The sequence below is a fragment of the Rhinopithecus roxellana genome, chromosome 3 (genome assembly GCF_007565055.1).
Source record: "Rhinopithecus roxellana isolate Shanxi Qingling chromosome 3, ASM756505v1, whole genome shotgun sequence".
NCBI lineage: Eukaryota > Metazoa > Chordata > Mammalia > Primates > Cercopithecidae > Rhinopithecus > Rhinopithecus roxellana.
The window spans coordinates 154,737,139-154,749,181 of record NC_044551.1 but is presented as its reverse complement, the minus strand read 5'-3'; positions in this window follow the sequence as shown (position 1 = coordinate 154,749,181).

Sequence of the window (12,043 nt, the reverse complement as noted above, 5' to 3'; positions counted from 1 at the left end):
CATCTGACCTCCACATAACGGCTATAAAGATTTTGAAATGATGGTGGCCGGGTGCGGTGGGTCATGCCTGTAATCCCAGCACTTTGGGAGGCCGAGGCGGGCGGATCACCTAAAGTCGGGAGTTCAAGACCAGCCTGACCAACATGGAGAAACCCTGTCTTTACTAAAAATACAAAATTGGCCGGCGTGGTGGTACATGCCTATAATCCCAGCTACTAGGGAGGCTGAGGCAGGAGAATCGCTTGAACCTGGGAGGCGGAGGTTGTGGTGAGCCGAGATCGTGCCATTGCACTCCAGCCTGGGCAAAAAGAGTGAAACTCCGTCTCAAAAAAAAAAAAAAAAAAAAAGATTTTGAAATGATGAAGCATGTCACAAAGTAGAGGAATTTTTATGGGGGTGGGGGTGGGGGTGGGGGTGGGGGACGGAGTCTTGCTTTGTCACCCAGACTGGAGTGCAATGGCACAATCTCAGCTCACTACAACCTCTGCCCCCCAGGTTCAAACAATTCTCCTGCCTCAGCCTCCCGAGTAGCTGGGATTACAGGCACGTGCCACCACACCCAGCTAATTTTTGTATTTTTAGTGGAGATGGGATTTCACTATATGGGCCAGGCTGGTCTCGAACTCCTGACCTTAGGTGATCCACCCACCTCAGCCTCCCAAAGTGCTGGGACTACAGGTGTGAGCCACTGTGCCCAGCCAAGTGGAGGGATTTAAAACAGTATACTAACGCGATTTGTTGCTGTTCCAGTTGGCCATGGGACTCAAGTTGAATGGACACTCCCTGTATTGATACTGAAAACAGATCCTACATCCTATGTCCATTGAGTAACTAGGTTTGAAATTAATTCTGTCTACTTTGTGACAATTAACAATTACTTATTGAGTAGTGTGTAACTCATAAGGTAAAAAAAAATTTTATATTTATGTTAGTCTGACATTCAGGGCTCCCACATACTGGCCAGTGATTATCTTTCTAATGCTTATTTTCCTAATCTCCCCTGTACCTGCCTTTATGGACTCTGCGCTAGCTAGAGTGGTCTATTTGCTCCCTTGCTCACTCCAGTCTACATTTGCTAAAGCCATTCTCTTCCTTTGCCCTTGCTCGCCAACATCACAAACACTGGAAGACCCTCCTCTTTTCTGCTTGTACAATTTCAAGCCTACAAGATAATTTCCTGTAATTTTGCTCTAATACGTGCTTATCTCTTGTGCCTGTGAACTACTCATACTTAAATTCTGACTTGGCTTGCAGTTAATAATATATTCCCTTGACATAATGTGCTGGACAGTACATTATGAAGTGATTTAACATTTGGCCTTTGGAGACAGCAAAGCAGTTTTTACAAACATTTATGTATTTTTAAAGTGGGTTACCTGGCAACCTCCCAAACAAGAATAGGTTTGTTCAGTCTCCCAACAAAGCAGTTTTTATCATGATTCCATAACTTCCTCGCTCTGTGACAATGGGGAAAGTTGCTTAATCTTGCTGAGTCACAGTTTCCTCATCGATACAGTGGGGATAATGGTAGTTCCTATCTCACAGGACTGTTGTGAGGACTAAATGCGATAATATATGTAAAAGTATATAACAGTGCCTATTGGCAAAGAGTACGCATTCAATCAACATTAGCTATTATTATTTCCCTCTAGTATTTTTACTTAGCTTACTTATATATGGATTATGCTCCCATCATTAATGGAAAGATTACTATTTGCTGTTATTTATTATATGCCAAGCACTGTACTAGGCACTTTTTTTTTTTTTTTTGAGATGGAGTTTTTCTCTTGTTGCCCAGGCTGGAGTGCAATGGGGCAATCTCGACTCACCGCAACCTCCGCCTTACAGGTTCAAGTGATTCTCCTGCTTCAGCCTCCCAAGTAGCTGGGATTACAGGCATGTGCCACCACACCTGGCTAATTTTGTATTTTTAGTAGAGATGGGGTTTCACCATGTTGGTCGGGCTGGTCTCAAACTCCCGACCTCAGGTGATCTGCCTGCCTCAGCCTCCGAAAGTGCTGGGATTACAGGCGTGAGCCACCCCGTGTGGTCCGGCTCTCTTATTAATACTTATGTTATTTAATTCTCACAGCAGCAATCCTGAGGTTAAAGTAATTTGATCTGGAAATTAGAAAATCCTACTAATGCCTTACCTAGGAATTAGTAGAGCCAGAATTTTGAACTGTCTTTTGTTATAGGGGCCTCAGCCATGAACCTGGGATAAGTGGGGAAAATATATTTTTATTCCCTACTGAACCCAATTATATCTGCCTCTAAAGCCTTTCCACTGCTTCATGGTGCTTTTTCACAGACATGGGAAACTTTTTGTTTTTCTCACAGGGCTACCTACCTGTTGTGTACAAACCGAGTTCCTTCATTTAATGGATTTATTGTATTTAAATCAACAGAGTGGAATTGGGGGCTTTATTTAGTTTATGCTATTGTTCTTTTTTTTTTTTTTTTTTTTTGAGACGGAGTCTCGCTCTGTCGCCCAGGCTGGAGTGCAGTGGCCGGATTTCAGCTCACTGCAAGCTCCGCCTCCCGGGTTTACGCCATTCTCCTGCCTCAGCCTCCCGAGTAGCTGGGACTACAGGCGCCCGCCACCTCGCCCGGCTAGTTTTTTTTTGTATTTTTTAGTAGAGACGGGGTTTCACCGTGTTAGCCAGGATGGTCTCGATCTCCTGACCTCGTGATCCGCCCGTCTCGGCCTCCCTAAGTGCTGGGATTACAGGCATGAGCCACCGCACCCGGCCTATGTTATTGTTCTTTGTGGCTGAAAATCACAGGTTCTCTTCCCTTATCACTCAGAAGGCACCTCCAAATCTCTTTTCATTCACCATATTACTGAAGGCACTAATGCGCTTATTTACACCTAATCACTACTTGCTCCTGCTCATATATCTTCTTGAAAAGAAGCTTTGCCAGTTAATTTAAAACCACCTAATTTAGCCCCTTAATTTATAGTTGAAGCAAATAAGGCTCAAGGCCTAAGAGATGTGCCCAAGGTCAAGCTAATGGCTGTACCTCAACTGGGTCTCAATCCAAGTTTCTGACTCATGTCCAGAAAGCCACTCATTACGCCAGGAGCCCCTTGAAAAGCAGCACTCAACAAGGTTATTGTCATAAGTAGTTCAAAACCTCCACCTGTAGTCTTATTTGTGGTGCTAATTTAATAGCACCCCCTGTAAATTATAATATACAAATAAACTTCCTTCAGCACAAAATTCAAGTAAATGAAATCTTAAAAAAAAATTTTTTTTAAATGTAGACATGGGGGTCTCACTATGTTGCCCAGGCTGGTCTAGAACTCCTAGACGCAAGCAGTCCACCTGCCTTGGTCTACCTAAACGCTGGGGTTACAGGCATGAGCCACCGTGCCCAGCCCAAATAAGCAAAATCTAACCATTAGACTATGTGTACATCAAGAACATGTGACTGTTGCTTTTTTAAAAACTGAGACGGAGTCTCACTCTGTCACCCTGGCTGGAGTGCAGCAGAGCGATCTCGAGTCACTGCAACCTCTGCTTCCTGAGTTCAAGTGATTCTCCTGTCTCAGACTCCTGAGTACCTGGAATTACAGGTGTGCACCACCATGCCGTCTAATTTTTGTGTTTTTAGTAGAGACGGGGTTTCACCATGTTGGTCAGGCTGGTCTCCAACTCCAGAGCTCAAACCATCCACCTGCCTTGGCCTCCCAAAGTGCTGGGATTATAGGCGTAAGCCACCATGCTAGGCCTGACTGTTGCTTTTTTTTTTTTTCTTTTTCTGAGACTGAGTCTCTCTCTGTAGCCCAGCCTGGAGTGCAGTGGTGCAATCTTGGCTCACTGTAACCTCTGCCTCCCAGATTCAAGCAATTCTCTGCCTCAGCCTCCCAAGTAGCTGGGATTACAGGCGCCGCCACCACACCTGGCTTTTTTTTTTTTGTATTTTTAGTACAGACAGGGTTTCACCATATTGCTCAGGTTGGTCTCAAACTCCCGACCTCATGATCCACCCTCCTCAGCCTCCCAAAGTGCTGCAATTACAGGCGTGAGCCACTGCACCCAGCCCAACTGTTGCTTTTTCATAGGCTATATATTTCTAGGAAGCAGAAGTAACTTATTCTAACTTTTTCCATATGGCAAGTGGCACAAGGCATCATCTGAAGGCCAAAACTGTCAGGATAGAGAAACTTAGAAGCTCAGAATAGAATGTTAGAATCTGAAAAAAAAATTGGGGGAATGTATAATGCAATCTAATCCAATCCCCTGTTTGTATAACAATGATTTTGAGACTCAAGAAGTAATTATTATGGCATTATAGTAAAATCTGTGGCCACATCAGCAGCATTTTTCATGCAATACTAAATTATCTTCCTTGATTTTCTGAAAATTAAATTGTATCAATAGTCACTTAAGATTGCAGGAATAGGCCAGGTGTGGTGGCTCACACCTGTAATCCCAGCACTTTGGGAGGTTGAGGTGGGCGGATCACGAGGTCAGGAATTTGAGACCAGCTTGGCCAACATAGTGAAACCCCATCTCTACTAAAAATACAAAAATTAGCTGGGTATGGTGGTGCGTGCCTGTAATCTCAGCCACTTGGGAGGCTGAGGCAGGAGAATTGCTTGAATCCAGGAGGCGAATGTTGCAGTGAGCTGAGACCGCGCCATTGCACTGGGTGACAGAGTAAGACTCTGTCTCAAAAATAAAATAAAATATAAAACAAAACAAAATAAAATAAAATAAAATAGATTTCAGGAATAAGTCCTTTTGGAAAAATGCAAGACAACCTTCAGGGAACTAAAATTAAATATTACCTTACTCTCCTTTTGGAACATGAGCCTCATTATTTGGGCAGTTTTATATGCAGTTACAACTTTTCTTGGTTTTTGGATAGTTCTTATGTGTTATTGGCAGAATCGTTTCTCACCAGAAGCATCGGAATTCAGAAAGACGGAAACAATGGCATTTATCTCAGCCAAATAAGAGGTTTGAAGAACTCCAGATTATGATATATTCCAAAGTGGCCTCAGTTTTTCAGCAAATTTCAGAGTTAGAAAGGAGTCAGAACTCGGCTTGGATCATCCTTTAAGAGAATCAACAATTCTTTTGTAATATCTTAGCCATAGAGGCAACATGAAATGTCTGGCTGTTTAGTAAAAGCTCTAACAATATTTTCATCCTCACTGTTTTCTTTAGGTTGTGTACGTATCCCTATTGGAGCCCACGATTTGAAAGAAATTTTGTATTATTTTGTATTATTGTCTTTTTTTTTTTCATTTTGTTTTCCCCAGTTTGTGCTCATATAGATTCCAGCTAGTCTTCTTTTACCACACATGCTACTCAGCCTGGTTCTAAAGAAATCAGGCTGAGAAGAATTATATATCACAATAGGGAAATGTATCCAATACCCTCAACCCAGCCCTGTCCTTCAGACTCTGGAGATTATTTCAATTCATCTCCAGGACACTGGTGAATGAGGGAGGCTTTTGGAGGGGTGAGGTGTGGGAGGGTGCCAAGGGGCTAAAAGATCTTATGAAGCTCCCTGCCATGCTGGCCCAGAATTAACCCATGGTTTCCCAGCCAGAGCAGTCACAGCTGCCTTGCTTTCCTGGGGCTTCACATGTTAATCTATGAAATTAACCAACTGAGTTTGACCGTGACTGTCTTTGTTTTGCAAAACAAAATTGGTAAGGCAGGCCTCATGCTGACTGACTGAATGGAGTCATCAACCCAATTCAAGGGGTGCCACAAAAGCAAGGAAGTGAAACTTCAATTTCCTCCTCATGTTAAATGATAGCTTATCATACCGAGTATGACCCTTACGCAGCTCAGGGCAAAGTATTTTATTGCTTTTTTTTGTGAACAGCAATAAACCACTCTCTTCTAGTTTTTCCTTTAACCCCCACCACCCCCCCACACCTGATTGATTAAAGCTCATTGGAAAAGGTCTGTTCTCTGTTGTCAGTGATCAGAGAACCAAAAGCCTCCTTTTTGCCCTCATCAACCTGTTACCATTTTATCTCTATCCTAGGAAGTACAGGGTTTGTTTTAAAACAACACAGAAGTAAACAGAGGGGGTAAAGCCATTCTGGCTTCAGAGCACCCTTGTAATAGTCATCGGCTCTAACCACTTGGGTGAGTTTTACTTCAGTTCTAGGCCAGGCAGATGATGTTGGTTGCTTTCATCCCCAAGTTTCCTCTGCCCCTATGCACACCTCTGTTAGAATGTTTATCACACTACATAGAGTTGTTTGAGACAGGATCTCACTGTGTTGCCCATGCTGGAGTGCAGTGGTACTATCATAGCTCACTGCAGCCTCGATCTCTCATCTCAAGTGATCCTCCTGCCTCAGCGTCCTGAGTACCTAGGACTGCAGGTACGCACCACCACACCTGCCTAATTTTTGTATTTTCTGTAGAGACGAGATCTTGCTATGTTGCTTAGGCTGGCATACTACATTGTTAGGAGCACAGGTGAGCATTTCTTGATTGGGATTATGTACTTTCATTTTTATGTCCCTAAGCAGGTGCCTAGCGTATCCTTGACCCCATAGAAGGCATTCAGTGAAAGAATAAATTGACAGGGAGGCCTCCCACAAAGGTTAGGTCATCTTTTCACCTACCTGTCAGCAAGTCTCTAACTATCTAGACTCAGAATCAGAAAGAGGTTCAGTAGCTCAGCTCCTTCACTGGACACTTGTGGGCGTCTGTGGGGGAAGATGTGATGTTTCTTAGGACTTGAACCTGTACTCTCTTCACTCTTACCTCATTTACTTCCATGGCTTCAGAAAGTATCTGTTTATCGATGACTCCCAAATTTGCATCTCCTTCTCAAACTTCTTTTCTAGTTTATTTAGCAAGATTTCCTATACTTATTAGCCAATCACCTGCTTGATAGCTCCGTTTGAATGTCTCAGAAAAATTACAAAGTTAACATGCTTAAAATGGAACTTTTTTTTTTGGAAACAGTCTCATTTTCTTGTCCAGTCTGGAGTGCAGTGGCACAATCTCAGCTCACTGCAACCTCTGCCTCCCAGATTTAAGTGATTCTCCTGCCTCAGCCTCCCAAGTAGCTAGGATTACAGGCACACACCACCACTCCCAGCTAATTTTTGTATTTTTAGTAGGGAAGAGGTTTCACCATTTTGGCCAGGCTAGTCTCAGACTCCTGGCCTCAAGTGATCCACCCACCTCAGCCTCCCAAAGTGCTGGGATTACAGGTGTGAGCCACCACACCTGGCCAAAATGGAACTCTTAATTCTCATCTTCCTGTTAGTCCTAACCTGGTTCTCTCTCATTTTGCCTGTGTCCATAAATGGTACCACCTGCCACTCAGTTACTAAAGTTGCAAAGACTGAGAGTCATCTAGCTTCCTCACCTTCTCTCACCCACTGTATCTAATCCATCAGCAATTGCATTGATTCTTCCTTTTTTTTTTTTAAGACTGAGCCTTGCTCTTGTCACCCAGGCTGGAGTGCAGTGGCACAATCTCAGCTCACGGCAACCTCCATCTCCCGGGTTCAAGTGATTCTCCTGCCTCAGCCTCCCAAGTAGCTAGGATTACAGGCAAGCGCCACCACATCCGGCTAATTTTTGTATTTTTAGTAGAGATGGGGTTTTGCCATGTTGGCCAGGCTGATCTCAAACTCCTGACCTCAAGATCTGCCTGCCTCGGTCTCCCACAGTGCTGGAATTACAGGCATAAGCCACCACACCTGGCCGATTCTTCCTCTTTTTAACATACTGCTCACCTTCCTTCTCTCTGCTCCCTCTGTTCCTATCCTAGTTCTAGCCACCATTAGCTCTTGCCTGAACTAATACAATTGCTTTTCCTTTAGGGTTCCAATCTTGCCCCTTCCAGTCAGTTTTCATATAACATCTAAGTATGGGTTTTTTTGTGGCGTTTTTTGGGTGTGTGTTATTTGGGTTTTGAGACAGAATATCATTCTGTCATCCAGGCTGCTGGAGTACAGTAGCACAATTTCGGCTCACTGCAACCTCCACCTCCCAACCAAGCGATTTTCGTGCCTCAACCTCCCAAGTAGCTGGGACTACAGGCACATGCCACCATTCCCAGCTAATTTTTTTTTTTTTTTTTTTTTTTTTTTTTTTAGTAGAGACAGGGTTTCATTAAGAAGGCCAGACTTGTCTCAAGCTCCTGGCCAGGAGAGATCCACCGCCTTGGCTTCCCAAAGTGCTGGGATTACAGGCATGAGCCACTGCACCTGACCCAGTTTTGTTTTGTTTTGAAGTAAATAGGATCCTATCACCATCCTGCTAAAACTTTTTCTTTTTAGACAAGGTCTTGCTATGTTGTGCAGTCGGGTCTCAAACTCCTGGGCTCAGGTAATCCTCCTGCTTTAGCGTCCTGAGTTGCTGGCACTGCAGGTACATGCCACCGTGCCCAACTCCTTCTTAAAATCTTTTCATGGCTTCCTGTTTCTCTAGAACAAAATTCAACCTTTATACTGAGGCCTACTGAAGTCCAATATGATTCTGACTCCGTGTCCTAAAACATTTTTATTCAGGTGAAACCAAGTTAAGGTGAATACCATGGAATACAGAGAAGGAATACATGAAGTGAGAGGTAGTATAGAAGAGAGAACGGGCTGACTTTTTCCTTTGCCTTGGGCTTAGGTGGTAATGGTGTATTTGGGAACTTCATATGTTCTTCTCTTGTTTTATTTTTTTCCCTTAAATCACATAGCACATCCAGCCCCTCCCCCTATAATCTAACTCTCTTAACTACTGCCCATCTGATTAGTCCTGAGAGTAGTATGGAACCCTTTAGAGCAGAGGACCTAAGGGTTACTTGAACTTGAAATCAGGAGGTCTGAAATCTAGCCTCAACCTTTAACTAGCCAAGTGACCTTGGGCAAATAGATATCCCTTCTGCAAGGAGAAGGGGTTCTCCTCCGGCTCCGAGGAGAATGACCTATGTGACCTGTGACCTATACACTCACACCACCATAGGGAACATCAGTTTTAGGTTGGGAGAGCTCTAATCACCCACTACATGCAAAGTAAAGTGTTGTGAGAGGCTTTGCAGAGTCACTAAGAAGGGTAATATGGTTCTACATCCAAGGAAGAGACTTGTCAGCCCTATTGTTGAGGCAAAAAATTCATAATGCCTAGATATCATAGGCAGTGATACATAGGTCCTATCAAATGAATAGAAGGAAATTTCAAGGAGCAGAGAGACCTTAAGGTAATGTTTGGAGTTGAGGAGGCAGTCGATAGGACAAAGGTGTTTCAGAGAGGGAAATGGTCTCAACTGAAATATAGAACTTAGGTGGGAATCAAATATGCAAGGAGCTGTTAAAACCTTGTCCAGCTGGAGCTGAGGCAGCAAGGGATACAGTTGGACAAGCAAGTTAAGAGCAATTACCGGCCAGGAGCAGTGGCTCATGCATGTAATCCCAGCACTTTACGAGGCCGAGGTGGGTAAATCACTTGAGGTCAGGAATTCGAGACCAGCCTGACCAACATTGTGAAACCTCATCCCTACTAAAAATACAAAAAATTAGCTAGGCGTGGTGGCAGATGCCTGTAATCCCAGCTACTCAGGAGGCTGAGGCAGGAGAATCACTTGAATCGAGGAGGCAGAGGCTGCAGTGAGTCCAGATTGTGCCACTGCACTCCAGCCTGGGCAAATGAAAGCAATTGTTCACTTTTTGGCCTATTTACTATGTTTTTTGAAATTTTATGAAAATATATTAATATATTATTCATAGAAAAAATATTTTATGTTTACGGTAGGTTGTGTCATGTTTAGGAAACTTGAAATGCCAGCCCAGGCTGGACATGGTGGCTCAAGCCTGTAATCCCAGCACTTTGGGAGGCCGAGGTGGGCGGATCACGAGGTCAGGAGTTTGAGACCAACCTGGCCAACATAGTGAAACCCTATCTGTACTAAAAATACAAAAATTAGCTGGGCATGGTGGCAGACACCTGTAGTCCCAGCTACTTGGGAGGCTGAGGCAGGAGAATCGCTTGAACCCGGGAGGTGGAGTTTGCAGTGAACTGAGATCGCACCACTGCACTCCAGCCTGGGAGACAGAGTGAGATTCCCTCTCACAAAAATATAATAATAAGAATAAAATAAGAAAAGAAAGAAATGCCACCCCAGAGAATTTAGATTTTATTCTCTAGTACCTTAAAGTTTTTGTTTTGCTTTGTTTTTTAATCAGGTGAATAATCAATTGAATGTGATGAATTAGTAAGGTAAATATGGTAGTAATGTGTTAGGTGGAGAGTTGAAAAGTAGAATATCAGTTCTTGGTTCAAAATTCAGGTACAAGGGATGATCTTAGCACAGTGTGGAAGCAAAGGTAATAGAGGGAAGGGATAGATTTGGAGGACAAACCAAAGGAAGAAGACTAAATGTGAAAAGATCAGCAGAGGGAGGAGTCAAGTAAGCCTCGGTTACTCAAAGTTTCATTAGCTCACTGATGGAAACAGAGAAGTCATAAGAGAAAATCAGTTGTGACATCCAAGTAGAACGGCCAGTCAAGCATTAGAGCTGCAATGCCTAGAGCTCACATAGAGATGGAAATTTAGGAGTCATCAGCACAGAAATAAGACTGGAATTTGAGAATAGGTAAGTTCTCCACGGTGAGAGCAGAGAAAAAAGTGGACCCCAACCTGAACCTTAGGGTGATGTTCATATTAAGGATCAAGAAAGAAGAGTAGCCCAAAAGAACTGTCTGAAATGCAGGAGGATTAATAGCCAGTGCTCACTGATGCACTTAGAGAGAACTATGTCTGTGGGATAGAGGGAGAGGGATACAGAAGACAAGCAATTAAACGTGGGTAATGAGGCCGGATGTGGTGGCTCACACCTGTAATCCTAGCACTTTGGGAGGCCAAGTTGAGTGGATCACTTGAGGTCAGGAGTTCAAGACCAGCCTGACCAACATGGTGAAACCTTGTTTCTACTAAAAAACAAATACAAGGCCGGGCGCGGTGGCTCAAGCCTGTAATCCCAGCACTTTGGGAGGCCGAGACGGGTGGATCACGAGGTCAGGAGATCGAGACCATCCTGGCTAACACCGTGAAACCCCGTCTCTACTAAAAAATACAAAAACTAGCCGGGCGAGGTGGCAGGCGCCTATAGTCCCAGCTACTCGGGAGGCTGAGGCAGGAGAATGGCATAAACCCGGGAGGCAGAGCTTGCAGTGAGCTGAGATCCGGCCACTGCACTCCAGCCTGGGCGATAGAGCGAGACTCTGTCTCAAAAAAAAAAAAAAAAACAACAAAAAAAACAAATACAAAATTAGTCAGGCAAGGTGGTGCGCACCTGTATCCCAGCTACATGGGAGGCAGAGGCAAGAGAATCACTTGAATCTGGGAGGCAGAGGTTGTAGTGAATCGCGATTGCACCCATTGCACTCCAGCCTGGGCAACAAAGGTGAAACTCCATTTCAAAAAAAAAAAAAAAAAGGTGGGTAATGAAATCAGAACCCTGATTATGGATTCCATACTTAAGAGATTAGGTGGTAAAAGAAATAAAATATGAGTCTGGAAGGACAGTAGGTCAAGAAGAGTTTTAATTCTCTCTCTCTCTCTCTCTTTTTTTTTTTGAGACAGGGTCTTATTCTGTTGCCCAGGTTGGAACGCTGTGGCATGATCACAGCTCACTGTAGCCTCGACCTTCTGGGCTTAATCCTCCTTCCTCAGCCTCCTGAGTAGCTGGTACTACAGGCATGCACCACCACTCGGCTAATTTTTATTTTTTTTTTGAGATGGAGTCTCACTCTGTCCCCCAGGCTGCAATGCAGTGGCGCGATCTTGGCTCACTGCAAACTCTGCCTCCTGGGTTCAAGCAATTCTCTGCCTCAGCCTCCGGAGCAGCTGGGGATTACAGGCACCCGCCACCATGATTGGCTAATTTTTGTATTTTTTTTTTTTTTCTGAGACGGAGTCTTGCTCTGCCGCCCCGGCTGGAGTGCAGTGGCCGGATCTCAGCTCACTGCAAGCTCCGCCTCCCGGGTTCGTGCCATTCTCCTGCCTCAGCCTCCCGAGTAGCTGGGACTACAGGCGCCCGCCACCTTGCCCGG